Here is a 13,858-nt window from a genome sequence, read left to right as displayed (position 1 = left end):
AGTCTGTGCTGGAAATTTTTTTGGGGCAGTATGTGAGTGCTAAAATCTATCCACATAGACCTGTTTGCAGGAGCCAGCTTCAGCTAAAAACAACCCCAATCTTACTAACCTGTTATACAAATATACATATATATATATATATATAAATACTATGATGTGGCTGGGAACAAACCCTGGTTGAGCTAATTTTAAGCAGTTATGAGCTTACTCTAGTTCTTCGGTAAGATTTCTCACTGTCCTGGGCATGGGAGGAATTGTGTTGATCTGGAAACCAAAGCTATGCAGTTTGTGAGTGCCATAGAAATTCATATATACTCATAACATTTGGTTATATAGTACAGTGACTCCTCAGGAGCCATTAAAAATATTTTGGAAAAAGACTTCACCCTTTTTTTTGTAGGACAGTAAGCACTTTGAAATAGAAAAACTCTTAAAAATACTTTTAAATTTGAGCATGGCTTTGCTTCCCAGCTCGCTTTTGGTTTCAGTTTCAGAGCCTCCCAAGAAACATGATATTTTTGGACTTTAGCATTACAGCGCTCGTTAGAAAATGGTTTTGATTTGCTTCATGGGGTTGGTCACACTGCATTCCCGCTCCTGTCGGGTTAACGAAGTTTCTGGAGATGTGCTAAATGCAGTTTGTGTGTAACCGGTATAACTACGCTGAGCAAGGAGATCAGGTGTGCGACTGGGGGAGCACACAGATGGCCTCAGTCAGCGGGGACCCAAAGTTCATCCGTGTCCAGCACCGTCCAGCGCTGCCAGGAACCTGCGAGAAACCAGCAGTGGAAATGATGGAATAGCTTCTCTCCAGAGAAAATGTCTTTCTAATCCCTGGTAATTAGTAGCCAATACATCCCTGAAGCAGGAGGGGTTGCTCTTCTTCCAAGTTGTCAGGATGAAGTAAGTGCAGGTTTGCTCTGTACCTGTGGTGCTGGAAGATGGGGGTTCCCAGGAGATACTTGGCCATCGATAGTTTTGTCCCGGGTGCTCTTTAGCTCCAGCTTTGGCCCATCAGACCAGACCCAGGATCTCTAAAACTGCTGGGCTGCACTTTGAGAAGTGCCTGCTGCTGGCTTCATCACTCTGCATTTCCATGTATTTTGGGGTGGCGTTTTGGGGTGGCGTTTGGTTTTCGGGTGAACAAAAAAACCCAATGAAAGGCACAGTCCTTTGTAACCACAGTAAGTACATCTTCCTTGTCCTCATCACCCGAAGCAGTTTTCACTTGCAGTTGCTCATTCCCAGCCTTCGCTGAGGAATCTGAGCCCTGTGCGACTCCGAGTATATTTTTATTTTTGCTCTTGCAGATACTGTGATTGTAATAAACTCCTCTGCAACGTGAAACTCAGTTCGGGGAAAGTGTCTTTCAAGTCGTGATTGTTTTGACTGTGTGATTACAAAGGGCGTTTTTAGGGAGAGTTGTTCACGATCTGGGAAGCACGCGTTGGCTGAGGAATGCTGTCAAGGTCGTAGGACTGAGAACAGCTCTGCTCCTATGTAACCATCCTGATGGCCGGTCCTTTCCTACGTAGGTCTGAAAACACCGCCTGAACCTTTCTTCTCCAAGCTCTGGAGACTCCCTGGAGCAGGGGATGCGTTGCAGCTGCACGTGCTAGCCATGGGGACCACCTTGCCTGAGCCCTGCGGTCAACGTGCCGTTGCTTTGCCAGCAGACTTGGCCCCTGAGCGATCTTGCTCAACCCGGGGAAAATGTTGCAGGACCTGCTCTGCAAGTGAATGTGGTTGAGCAGAGGGAATATCAAATGCTGGAGAGTTTAAGTTTAAGAGAGATTAAATTTAATGCCCAGAGCATTGCACAGATCCCCGAGAGGTGCTTTTCCAAGGGCTTCTCTCCATCATCACCAGAAAGGCTTTTGTGGTGTTGCATGCTGTGGGAGATTTCGGGGCAAAGGTTTTCTCCCGCCTCTCACCCGATTGTATTGTTCCAAGATGTGTGGTTTCAACGCGATTCCCGGTGTTTGTGGGCAGCGTGAGGTGAGCGAAGGGCACAAGGACCCAGTTCTGGCAGGACTGATGTGCAAGAAGAGGGGGGAGATACCTCCTCCGTGGGGTTTATCATCCCTCTGCTTCAGCGGCTGTTAAAGCATCATCTCCTCTCTACCTGGGGTTTAATCTATCCATACCAAAATCGGTCTAATCATGCAGTTTTGTGAACAAAAGATGCTTTTTCTCCCTAAATTCCCCAGGACTTTCTCTGGGGATGCTGAGCCATGGTGTCAGTGATGTTGGACTCCTTGCCTTGCCCCGAGCGCCCGGGGTACCACTCTCACTAGTGTGCTGCCTTTCTCTCTTCCTTTCTCTCATTCAGAAGAGATGCTCATTTTTTCCTACACACGCTCGCAGGCTTTTTTTGGCGAGTCCCCTGTCTGGAACGAGCTGTGGTTTCCCCAGAAGTCATATGTGGCCACATCACCTGCCTTTATTTTGTGTTACATCAGCTGGAAAGCGCCACATTGTGTAGTCTGTAAATCGGTCACCCGTTTACACCCACGCGTTTCCTGAGACCGAGACCTGCCGCACTCTCAGTGACGTGGGGAACCCAGGGCAGGGCCAAAAAACAAGAGCTGGCCTGTCTTCTTCTGGGGAGCAGGGTCTGCACTATGGTCTTCTCTGGCGCAAGCAAGATGTCCTACTTCTTAGCGATGGTGTGAGTTGTAAAATCATAGTTTTCTTTGTGGATTGGGCTTTAACTTTTTAATTTTGGTTTATCAACATGATCATACAATCACAGAATAGTTTGGGTTGGAAGGGACCTTTGAAGATCGTCTAGTCCCACCCCCCTGCCATGGCTAGGGACATCTTCCGCTAGATGAGGTTGCTCAAAGCTTTGTCTAGCCTGACCTTGAAGACTTCCAATGATGGGGCATCCACAGCTTCTCTGGGCAACCTGCTCCAGCATCTCACCACCCTTAGGATGTGGAGGTGCTGCTGAAACACTACCTGCTCTAAGTCTGGAGGTTGCCGTGACTGCTTAGATGAAAACTGAAAGGTAAGCAGGAAAGAGGAGTGCGTGGCTTTCATCTTCTCAGCTGCCTGATCACAGAAGGGTTCACAGACCCAATGTGAAGTGGGTGAGGGAGAACCAAAGCGCTTGCTTGCGGCGATTAGCTTCCCTGCGAGTTTTGGGCTGGCACAGCTCTGTTCTCCTTAGGGCTTTTGGCAAGACACTGAAATCTCTGGCCAGAGCCCCTGCTTATAAAATGGAGATGGTCATTTTTTTTCTTTTCACTTAGTCTAATCTATTCAGGGTTTGACATCTGGGGCAGGGACAATCTAATTCTGTGTATTTGTGCAGTGCCAATCATAATATCGCCCCGCTCTTGGGTCCTCTGGGTCCTGTTGTAATACACAGCTCGAGTGGATTTGGAGCAGAGGTCTCGCTGATCTGATATCGCCTCTCTGATGGTGACGGCTTAAAGAAGATGCAAAAAAATCCCTGGAGTGGGCAGCTACAGCTTATCCTGCCCTGGGAAAGTCTTTCTCCTAATCTCTGGTGGCGGAGGCACGCGTTGATGCTCTGAAGAGGGAAAGATGAAGATGCCAACTTTTCTGGTCCAAGAGGCTTCATCACTGACTTCAATGGGAAGGCTCTGCAAGAAAATCAAGCAGAGGTTGATTCTGAGGGATTATACTGAACCTAGAACATCTCCTGGGCGTAAAGAGGTAGCTGCTGGACCACAGATAGCAGCTACTTGTAGGGAACAAATTGTCTTTCATCTTCTCACTGCTGCATATCGGAAAGAGGAGGCGGTCTGTAGTTTTCCCACTTAATGTGCAGCTTTTTAAAATGTAGCGATTTGAGAATTAATTTTTTTGTTCGTTTGCTTGGAAACAATTATTATAAGTAGGGCAGCGGCGAGCTGTTTTGGTGTTGGGTGTTAGGAGGTCATTCCAGTGCCCCATCTCCTGAGCAACCCCCTGTCACACCATCCGGATCCTGCCTCCGAGAGGGCAGAGGCTCGGGATCCTGCTGGGGTTTGGAAGTCGGTGGGAGCCTGTCTCAGAGCAAAGGCTTTGCTGAGCAGCAGGATTTCTGTAAAAAAGAAGAGGTTCCCGGTTCCTGCTGTGTCCATCGTTCAGCGAGAGCTGCTTGTCCCTGCTGCTTTTTTTTGTCTGCCCTCGTTTTGTGCTTTGCCTGGTAGAGACTCAACCCTCAGTGCGGTGCAGAAAATGGTCAGGGCTTTTTCTTTTGTGCACAGATGAAAAGATAAAGCTTGTGTGCGTTTGAATCTTTAGAACATAATGAGATTGGGATCCCTAAGGGTTAAGGATTTCAGAATTTCCTGCGAGTTTTGTCCCTTTTTGCACGTGCCGCCTTCAGCAATCTCAGGGTACGCTCTTCTGTAATGCAGCTATTTTATCAAATTGCTTTGCTAGTAGTATATAATTTTGCTCTAACTGCTGCTGATGGCAGTGCGGAGATGATGATAGGAGCACATATCTTCCTTTTAAAATAATTCATAATAGACCGGGCTGGGTTCTTTGCATCCTTATGGTGATGGATGGGTGCAGGCTGGCCCTGATTTCCCTGCACCTTCGGAGATGGGTGCTCTCTCCAGGTTGCACCGCTGGAGGAGAGCTTTCTGCACAGTGTTTGACTCCAGGACTATCTATGAGATGTGCGGTGGGAACTGAGACCACCGTGTTCCTTGGTGGAGACCAACTGGGATCTGTCCTGTATCCCCCTGTTGAAGACGTTGTGCGTGCAATGGGTTTCTGAGCCTGCTAGTGGTCAGACTGGGATTATTTTTGTTGTGATACTAATTTTCATGTGCCGTTCTGTGGTTCTGGAGGCACCGTAGAAATGCCTTGCGTTTCCAGCTGAGGATCTGGAGAATAAGATCAGCATTAATGAGTTACTTTCTTTCCTCTCTGTGGTTCATTGGAGAAACATTTCTCCTGCTTTTCAGGCTTGAGAGGGAGGAGGATTGGAGATGACCACATGAGAAGCCCATCTCTGATAACCCATGGTTGGTGATTCCTGGAGCTGATCCTTATCCCCAAACCCACCTTTTCCCCAAGTTTTCCTGGTACAAATTCTGTTGAACAAGAGGAAAGCGGCATTGCATTAAAACAATGTCGTCATCATCGGAGTTTTAATTTGAAAACATAACGAGCCTTTTTGATGCTCATTCCCATTTGGGAATAGGTAGGATGCTCTGGATGATCCCAGCTCAGCAGACCTGATTTTGTTGACGGGCGCTGCGGGTACTGGAGCCGCTGTGTGCACCGCAGACGCAGCTGGCTCGCAATTAAGGTTGGTTACCTAAGCCGTTACAATTAGTTAAGAATAACAAAGGCAAGACGTTTTTAAAAGCAAGGCTGAACCCAGGGTGTCTCTTGATTGTTTTCTCTTGTCATGTAATTGAACCCTTAGGACCTCTCTGCTTCATGGGAGGTCAGCTATTTTCATAACCAGTTTGTAATTATTCCTGTTGTGGAACCTCTTACAAGGCATTAGAACTACAGTAAGAGGAGTGAGGAGGTATTGATCCCACCCCCGGCAAGGGAAGGGTCTGCACATAGCGCTTCGCTCCCAACCGTGTTGTTTGCGAAGCGCTCTGGGGTCAGAAAGTGCCCCCAAGTATGAAGAATAACATCCTTCTGCTGTTAGAAGAGCAAAGGTTGAAGAAGTGTTTTATCAGTTCAGAAGGGATCAGACAGCAGGACCACCAACCTCAGGGCCGATGCCATTAGTGCACCAGTGTACCCCTCAGGGGTGGTCTCTGCTCATACTGGGCTGCAGGTTAATTGTCCGGTGTCTTAATAGGCTCCTTTCCTTTGGGGGTACATCCTAAGGCACAGTTACCTACATACCGCGTCCACTTCCTAGGCAGCCCTGAATTAAGCAAGCAGCTCATGCTTTTTGCCGAAGATGGGCCATGCATGGGCTGTTCGGGGACATGCTTTGTGTGCATCCTCCACCTGCTGTGGTGGAAGGGATGGAGACCTCCCCAAATGCCACCGCAGCAGCAAGACCACAGCAGCCATCAAAATCCTCATGTTCTGAAGCCTGCCCAGTTACACAGAAGGGGAGAGAGCCAGCGTGGTGGGGGTGTGGATCCCCGGGGAGATAAGGATGCTCCAAGTTCTGCCTGGCTCTGGGTGGGATGCCGGGCATTTGGGTTTGGGCACAAACAGTGGGAGCTGTGTCCTTACTGTGTGTCTCCTAACCTGATTATATATCCTCAACAAGGCAGGGAATTGTCATTGAGAGATATATAGATATATATATAAAAAAATATAAAATAATAATAATTTTATATATATATATAAATGCATATATGCATTATGTAGCAAGTCTTGCTACTGACTCAATAAATATCTCCATATATTTTTAGGAAGAAGGGATAAAAAAGTGTCCCCCATTCCCATCAGAGTGCCCACCTCTGTCCTCTGCGGCACACATCAAGCTCTTCTTCATAGAGACCAAGTGCATCGAAGCATCGTGTGTTGTTTTAAACAGCTTTCCCTGTATCATCTTCCCAGTTGACTAACCCCCACTTTAGCAAAATAAGAGGAGGAAGTTTTACTTTGACTGCGGTTTTGCAGTCGTACCCTGATTTGTATAATTTTGGCTTTGTGCTTGGATTCCTCGGTTGCCGCTCCAAATTCATGCAGTCTACTGTGTACTTAACCCCTTTGGCATGGGCATTTTAGGGATTTAGGGGGTAGAAGCCTGCTCTGGGTTTTTTTTGCCCTAAGTTTGCACTTCTTACTGCTGAATATCAAGCTTGCACCACTGCAGAGTTTATAACACACGCCATCCGTTGGGAAGAACATCTTTTGTTTTTGTCGCTTAGCAATTCCAGGCTGAGTTTCAATTTCAACAGCAAAATTCACCCTTCCCTTACCCAGAGCCCGCAGAGGTTTTGCATCATTAGACGTGTTTTCTAGCCAAGAAGGTCTTGCAGCTTGTAGATATATATGTAATGTGTGTTTGGTTGTCCTGTAGTGTGTGGTGGAGGAGATGAAATGGTGGTCAGATGCGTCCACACCTGACTTGGAGATGGTTCTTGGGAGAGAAATGCAAACTCTTTACTCTTGGACATCCTGGCTGAAGCCCAGCCTGAAACCTGGAGGAGAATAAGGCTTCGTTTCAGGGTATCCCCTCGTGGGCAGAAGCTGGGTTACAAAACCAGCTGCCTGGGGTCTCCAAGGGTTGGCTATCGATTTTTTATTTATCCCTCCAGAGCAGAACCTTAAAACGTCAAGGTGGACATACACAGAGGAGTTTGCAGCTGCAAATTTTGGGTGAGTAGAAGGAAAATGCTGATTTTTAGCACTGGTAATCACGTTTAACATTCAGAAACGAGTGATTCCTTTGCTGGCCTAGCTGGTACTGAAAATAAGCTCCTGTCTGTTACCTAGTAACTTCGATTTCAAGTTTGTTGGCAGTGTCCTGTGATGTTGGATTACCACACATACATGCATGAGGATATATCGTCCACCTACTTCTCAGGAGAAGGCTCAAAAATTTTGGGTTGATACTTGGAGAACTGATGATGAATGCCACACCTGTCCTGAACTGTGTATTCTGCAACTTGCCCACCCCACCCCGAGCTCCCCAACCCCCAAGGTTTGGCCATGGCTTTGCGTGCTCTTGAATCTTCCCCGAGCAGTTCGTGCTGGTCACCAGGATGGCAGCCGGGTGAAGAGGGACAAGGTGTAGGTTTCGCTGTAGCTCGTAGGGGCGGTTGTCACCTTTTATCTCCCAGTTGTAACGGTGACAGGGATGGTGGTGTGGGAGCATCCAGGGTGGCAGTTGTCAGTGTGGCCACCCCACCAAAAATGGGGAGATCATAGAATGGTTTGGGTTGGAAGGGACCTCTAAAGGTCATCTAGTCCAACCCCCCTGCCGTGGGCAGGGACATCTGCAACTAGAGCAGGTTGCTCAGAGCCCCGTCCAGCCTGACCTGGAATGTTTCCAGGGATGGGGCATCCACAACTTCTCTGTCTTGCCCGTTGTCATAAAACCTCGGATCTGTCATGATGCCTGGAAATGCCGAGCAGCCGGATCACTGTGTCCCATCCCTGCGTGGTTTGTGCTTCTTCATTGGCTTCTTGTAGCCAACCGTTGTTTTAAACGTCAATTTTGGAAGAGCTTTTGGAAGATACCCTGGGTGCTGTTGCTGTTGGTGTAAGGTGGAAAGGCAAGAGCTTCAGTTTGTTTGGGGCTGCACGTGCCGCCTCTTCTTTCAAAGGCAATCATAAAAGTAAACATAAAGCGAAATCTTGGCTCGGAGTGCCCTGGCTAACCACCGCGTAGGGATATTTGACAGAAGGACAGCTTCAACTTCTTTTTTCATTCCTTTTCTGGAAGCGTTGGTACTTGAGTTGGAGGCTTAACGGCAAGGTGGTGCCTTGTGATGGGCTGGCAGTGATTTAGGTAATGCCAATAGGTTTAGAGGGTAGAAGATCTGGGGAGGAGGGATGATTGATGTTAAAACTTATTCTGAGCTGAATTTGCCCTAGATGAACCATTTGGAGCCTTTTAGCTCAAAACCCTATCCTTGGTTCAGGAGGAAACTTAAAAAGAACCAGTATTTGTATAACCACGTCAATGCAGAATCGAGACTGAGATGCTCAATGGTGCGACCTGGTGGTATCATTGAATTGCCACAAGGTATTTTATTTTATTTTATTTTATTTTATTTTATTTTATTTTATTTTATTTTATTTTATTTTGTTTTGTTTTGTTTTGTTTTGTTTTGTTTTATTCTATTTTATTTTATTTTGTTTTGTTTTGTTCTATTTTATTTTATTTTATTTTATTTTATGTAGAAAGGTTCTCAGTTTCTGGTGTTTTATTAGCAAAGATCTTGAAAAAAAAAAGATACTGAGGTAGATTAACCTGTATTTGGTGGTTCTTTTCGGTGGGGATGGCTGAAGGTCAGACAGAGTTCCCAGCTTGCTGGCAGGCTCTAGCTGGGGATACGCAGTTTGGGTTGTGGGCAGCGGACGTTGCCCTCGGCTGAGGTTTGCCAGCGGTTCAGGTGATGGATGAGCAGCGCGCGAGGCTGGGGCTCGGCGCTGCTGGCAGGGAATCGGCTCCCCTCCGCTCGCTTGTTTTCTGCAGCCTTCATAATTAATCACCATGCCCAGGAGAACGGGCAAGAAAATGAAACTTGGGCTCCTCGCAGGAGCTCTGTAGCTTCTGCAAGTTCTTCGTATTCCAAATTCTTTGTCTTATTTAACTCTGCATTGGGAGAGCTGGGTTTTACTGAGTTTCTTTCCCTTTTTTTTTCCGGTGATGTTGCATTAGCTTCTGCCCATCTGACCCTTCCAAATCACCTTGAAGGTGAAGAGATGGAGTGAAAAATACACCAAAGGCAGAACTGGGGTGGTATGCCCAGGTTAACATCGACGTTCTCGTGAAAGGCAGATGCAGCCAGGACAAAGACATCTATTAATCATTCATTTAACACAGCAGCTGGAATCAAATTCATTGCTGGAGCCGGGCCATTCCAGCAAGGGAAACTTTTTGCTGCTGAAGTTGTAAAAATTGAACAGCTGAAGGGGTGGAATTTATTGGTAAACTCTTGAAATTTCCCGTATTTCTCAATTATTTTATTTTTAATTTATATCATGCGCTTCCCAATTCCTCCAAGACTGCAAAGAGCAGAAAAACTGGAAGGATCCCCTCCAAAAAACGCTGTGCTTTGAAATAATGCGATCGGAAACTTGTTTTTTGAGCAGGCGATGGGGTTTAGTCTTTAGCCTAATTTGCTCCACGGGTGTAGACAAAATAGGGTCTTCATTTGGGTGCTGGATTTTTGGTATAATTCCACTCCAATTTCAGCTCTCTTCCATTTTCCTTCTTTACCCTTGTGCCATCTCGGCACAGCTGGACCACTGAGGTCTCTGCAGTTGGTGATCAAGACCATATTTATTACACTGTTGTTTGTGCCTGTAGTACCTGATTATTTTTTATTTTTTTATACATCTCAATGTTGCTGCTCCACATCCCCTGACATTCTCTCCTGCATTTTGTCATCTTCTCCGCTTGGCCGTTCCACATCTGTGGTCCTGCAGGCTCTACCATGCAAATAACAGCATCCTCCCTGGACAAAAAAATAATAAAATCATAGAATGGTTTGGGTGGGAAGGGACCTTTAAAGGTCATCTTAGTCCAACCCCCCCTGCAATGAGCAGGGAAAATGCTACCTGGCCATTATTCTTTAATTAAGCTATTCTGCAGCTGTATCTAGGCTTTTAGTTCTCCAGGACTTCCTTCCATGTCTACCTCCAGCTCTTTTTTTTTCCTTCCCTTTTTCCTCTTTTTAATTTTTTTTTTATTCTTTAAAGTATTTGGGCTTTTTTATTCCTTGATATAACACAGCTGCAGTGGCTCCAAGCATTTTCTCCTTTGCTGACTTATAGAATCATAGAATAGTTTGGGTGGGAAGGGACCTCTAAAGGTCATCTAGTCCAACCCCCCTGCCGTGGGCAGGGACATCTGCAACTAGAGCAGGTTGCTCAGAGCCCCGTCCAGCCTGACCTGGAATGTTTCCAGGGATGGGGCATCCACCACCTCTCTGGGCAACCTGGGCCAGTGTCTCACCACCCTCAGCGTAAACAATTTCTTCCTTCTACCTAGTCTAAATCTTCCCCCCTTTAGTTTAAAGCCATTCCCCCTTGTCCTGTCACTACAGGCCCTGCTAAAAAGTCTGTCCCCATCTTTTTTATAAGCCCCCTTTAAGTACTGACAGGCTGCAATAAGGTCTCCCCGGAGCCTTCTCTTCTCCAAGGTGAACAACCCCAACTCCCTCAGCCTTTCTCCATAGCAGAGCTGTTCCATCCCCCTGATCATCTTCGTGTCCCTCCTCTGGACCTGCTCCAACAGGTCCGTGTCTTTCCTGTGCTGAGGACCCCAGAGCTGGACGCAGTGCTGCAGGGGGGGTCTCACCAGAGCAGAGCAGAGGGGCAGAATCCCCTCCCTCGACCTGCTGGCCACGCTGCTGGTGGTGCAGCCCAGGGTACGATTGGCCTTCTGGGCTGCGAGCGCACATTGCCGGCTCATGTCCAGCTTCTCATCCACCAGTCCCCCCAAGTCCTTCTCGGCAGGGCTGCTCTCCATCCCTTCATCCCCCAGCCTGTATTGATACCGGGGGTTGCCCCGACCCAGGGGCAGGACCTTGCACTTGGCCTTGTTAAACCTCATGAGGTTCACAGGGGCCCACTTCTCCAGCTTGTCCAGGTCCCTCTGGATGGCATCCCGTCCCTCTGGCGTGTCGACCGCACCACTCAGCTTGGTGTCATCTGCAAACTTGCTGAGGGTGCGCTCAATCCCACTGTCTATGTCACTGATGAAGATATTAAACAGCACCGGTCCCAGTACGGACCCCTGTGGGACACCATTTGTCACCAATCTCCATCTGGAAATTGAGCCGTTGACCAGTACCCTCTGGATGCGACCACCTAACCAATTCCTCACCCACTGGACAGGCCACCCATCAAATCCATACCTCTCCAGTTTAGAGAGAAGGATGTTGTGGGGGACCATGTCAAAGGCCTTATAGAGGTCCAGATAGGGTTCTTCTGGAGCATCATTTCTGTATTGCTCCATCCTACCAACACACATTATTTCAAGTTTCTCATTGAAGTTTCCTCCTTCCATGGCTTTTTGAGCGCTTTCTCCTCCTGTTCTATGATGTCTGTAGCTGTACTGTGCAAATCCCATGGTGGAAACGGTTCATCTTTGGTTTTGATGGAAAGAACTTGAGAACTTCTGTTCCTCTTGAGCAGGGCAGCAGAGGAGGGACCTTCCTCGGGGTCCCCAAAATCACATGTTCAGATCACGCACTGATGGCAAAACCAAAAATATTTGGATCTGGGTCAAAAGAGCCATGTTACAGCCCAAACACCTTAAGGTTCCTGTTTATTTTTGTTTATGCTATTAAAAAAAAATAACATCCAGACCTTGATGGTGCCTGTGATGTGACTCTTGCTATGAAAATACGGCAAGTCCCCATGCTCCTGCTTGTGATGGGTGGTTGGGACCAAGGTCCCCCTGGACACAGGTCCCTTTGCTGGAAAGCAGAATGGTGACAATAATTTGTTTGGGGTTTTTTCCCTGAATTGGGGTTTTTTTTCCCCACAGCTCTGTACATAAGCCAGGCTCATTCAAAATTTTAGCAGAATATACTGTCCGTGGTGCACATCAGCGCTGGGGAAAAGACCGGTGGGGGGGGCCTGATCACTGCCAGGATGATGCGCAGCCTGATCCTGGTTTTATACCACAGTCACCTGGATGTAAGTGCAAGCTGACATTCAGAGGAGCCCCTTTCCCAAGCTGGAAAATAAAAAAGCTGCTGCTTTTAAGTGCAAAAATGCCCATTTTTGATGGAGCAGCTGCAGACTCGGTCACTGGGCTCAGACTTGGGAGGTGCAAGAGGGCTGGTATGGTTTGGGTAAAGGAATTTTTCTTGCACCTTAGTTTTTCCTCCTGTGAAATGATCATTTTTCTATGATGTAGAAGAGGGCTGTGGGATTAATAACATTTGTGGCACATTCAGTTGGGATGGTGAGTTATAGGGATGCACAGATTAAAAACTGGCTTGTGTCTGAATTTAAAAAAAAAAGCAAAATTGCTTTTGATTTCAAGAGGTTTATCTATTTTTTTGTTTTAAAATGAGAGTCCCTAGGACGGGACCGGTTCTGTTTCCAATCACAGCAAGCTGCAAGCATTGCTGCTCTCGCTCGCTCCCGTGCCGTCGGAGCCGCCTGGCAGGTGGCATCGGCGGCGGCGGCGCTTGCTCGGCGCCGGCAGCATGCGTTGGGTTTCATTATCAGCCAGCCGGTGCGGGAATCGAGTGGGAGAAGCTGGCGGCGAGTCCTTTCGCCTGCGATGGCAGCAGCACCGTGTGCCGGCGGGCGCTGAAGGGCTCGCCAACCCCCGGGGAGCACATGGGGGGAGCGCGCGGGAGCGAGCGGGAGCCGGCGAGCTTCACGGCAGCATGTTCGTCATCGGGGGGCTGCGCAGCTGGCACGCAGAGCGGCGGAGCTGGGAAGCTCTCAGGTAAGGGATGACAGCTCCTTCCCCCTAAAGCATCCCTGGGGTCCGTGTTGGTTTGGGGGGTGTTTTCGGGGGTGGGTTTGGGAGCGAGCAGTGGGGTGTTCCCACGGCTGGTCTCTCCTGCGTTCCCCTGCTGCGACCTGGCTGGTGTGGAGGCGGGGGGAACCTTTGCTGTCACTTTATTCAGCATTTATACTACAGCGCAAAGAAAAGCCGGCGCCCGGCTAATGAATGATATTTGCATTTTCCGAGGCTGCCTTCCCTCGGGCATTTTACTTCGGATCTCTTTTATGGATTGAACTTTGCTGAGGCTGTTTTTGGTGCTGCACCCTTGCGCGCAGCGTTTCCAGCGTTGAATACAGCCGCACGCTTGTAGGAGAATGTGCTAAGTAGAAAATGACGTATTTCAGCAGTGACCTTGAAAATCAATGTGTAAATGTTTAAGCTGGGTAGAGCTGGCATGAATCCTCACGGCGACTTGCAGAAGTAAGGACATTAGTTTTTTTTAACATTCCTCGTTAAAAAAAAAAAGCTGATTGCTTAACGTTAGTTAATCATTGATGAAAGAAGTAAAAGCAGCAGATGAAGTTAATGATTTCACATGTATATGGGTCCCCTTTAGCAAAGCGTCGCACAATTTGAAGGAGCTCCCGCCGCCCCAGAGTTGCTGGGTTACGCAGGGTGAATAAAAATACAGTCGTCGCCTCGAGCCCGCTGCATGGGGGAAGGTGTTGTAGGGCTTTCCACTGTAAATCCAACATCGACAGTGCCTTCATTTTTGATGTACATCACTGTAACAGGCTGGAGTGATGGAAA

The 13,858-nt window shown here is 47.8% G+C and overlaps 1 protein-coding gene across 6 annotated transcripts in view; it reads left to right on the top strand.

Moving 5' to 3' along the window:
* Positions 1-13,858, top strand: part of NCOA1 (nuclear receptor coactivator 1) — a 188,489-nt gene that overhangs the window by 84,208 nt on the left and 90,423 nt on the right. Inside the window, exon 1 of one of the 6 annotated variants that reach the window (XM_076332529.1) lies at positions 12,963-13,045. The exons of the other annotated variants lie outside the window; for them this stretch is intronic. The gene's annotated coding sequence lies outside the window, so the exon portion shown is untranslated. Of the gene's footprint in view, positions 1-12,962; positions 13,046-13,858 lie in introns of those variants that run through there. 6 annotated transcript variants of the gene reach the window in all.

The sequence above is a fragment of the Aptenodytes patagonicus genome, chromosome 3, assembly GCF_965638725.1.
Source record: "Aptenodytes patagonicus chromosome 3, bAptPat1.pri.cur, whole genome shotgun sequence".
Lineage (NCBI taxonomy): Eukaryota > Metazoa > Chordata > Aves > Sphenisciformes > Spheniscidae > Aptenodytes > Aptenodytes patagonicus.
The sequence above is the reverse complement of the archived record's forward strand: the minus strand, read 5'-3'. Positions and strand labels throughout refer to the sequence as shown.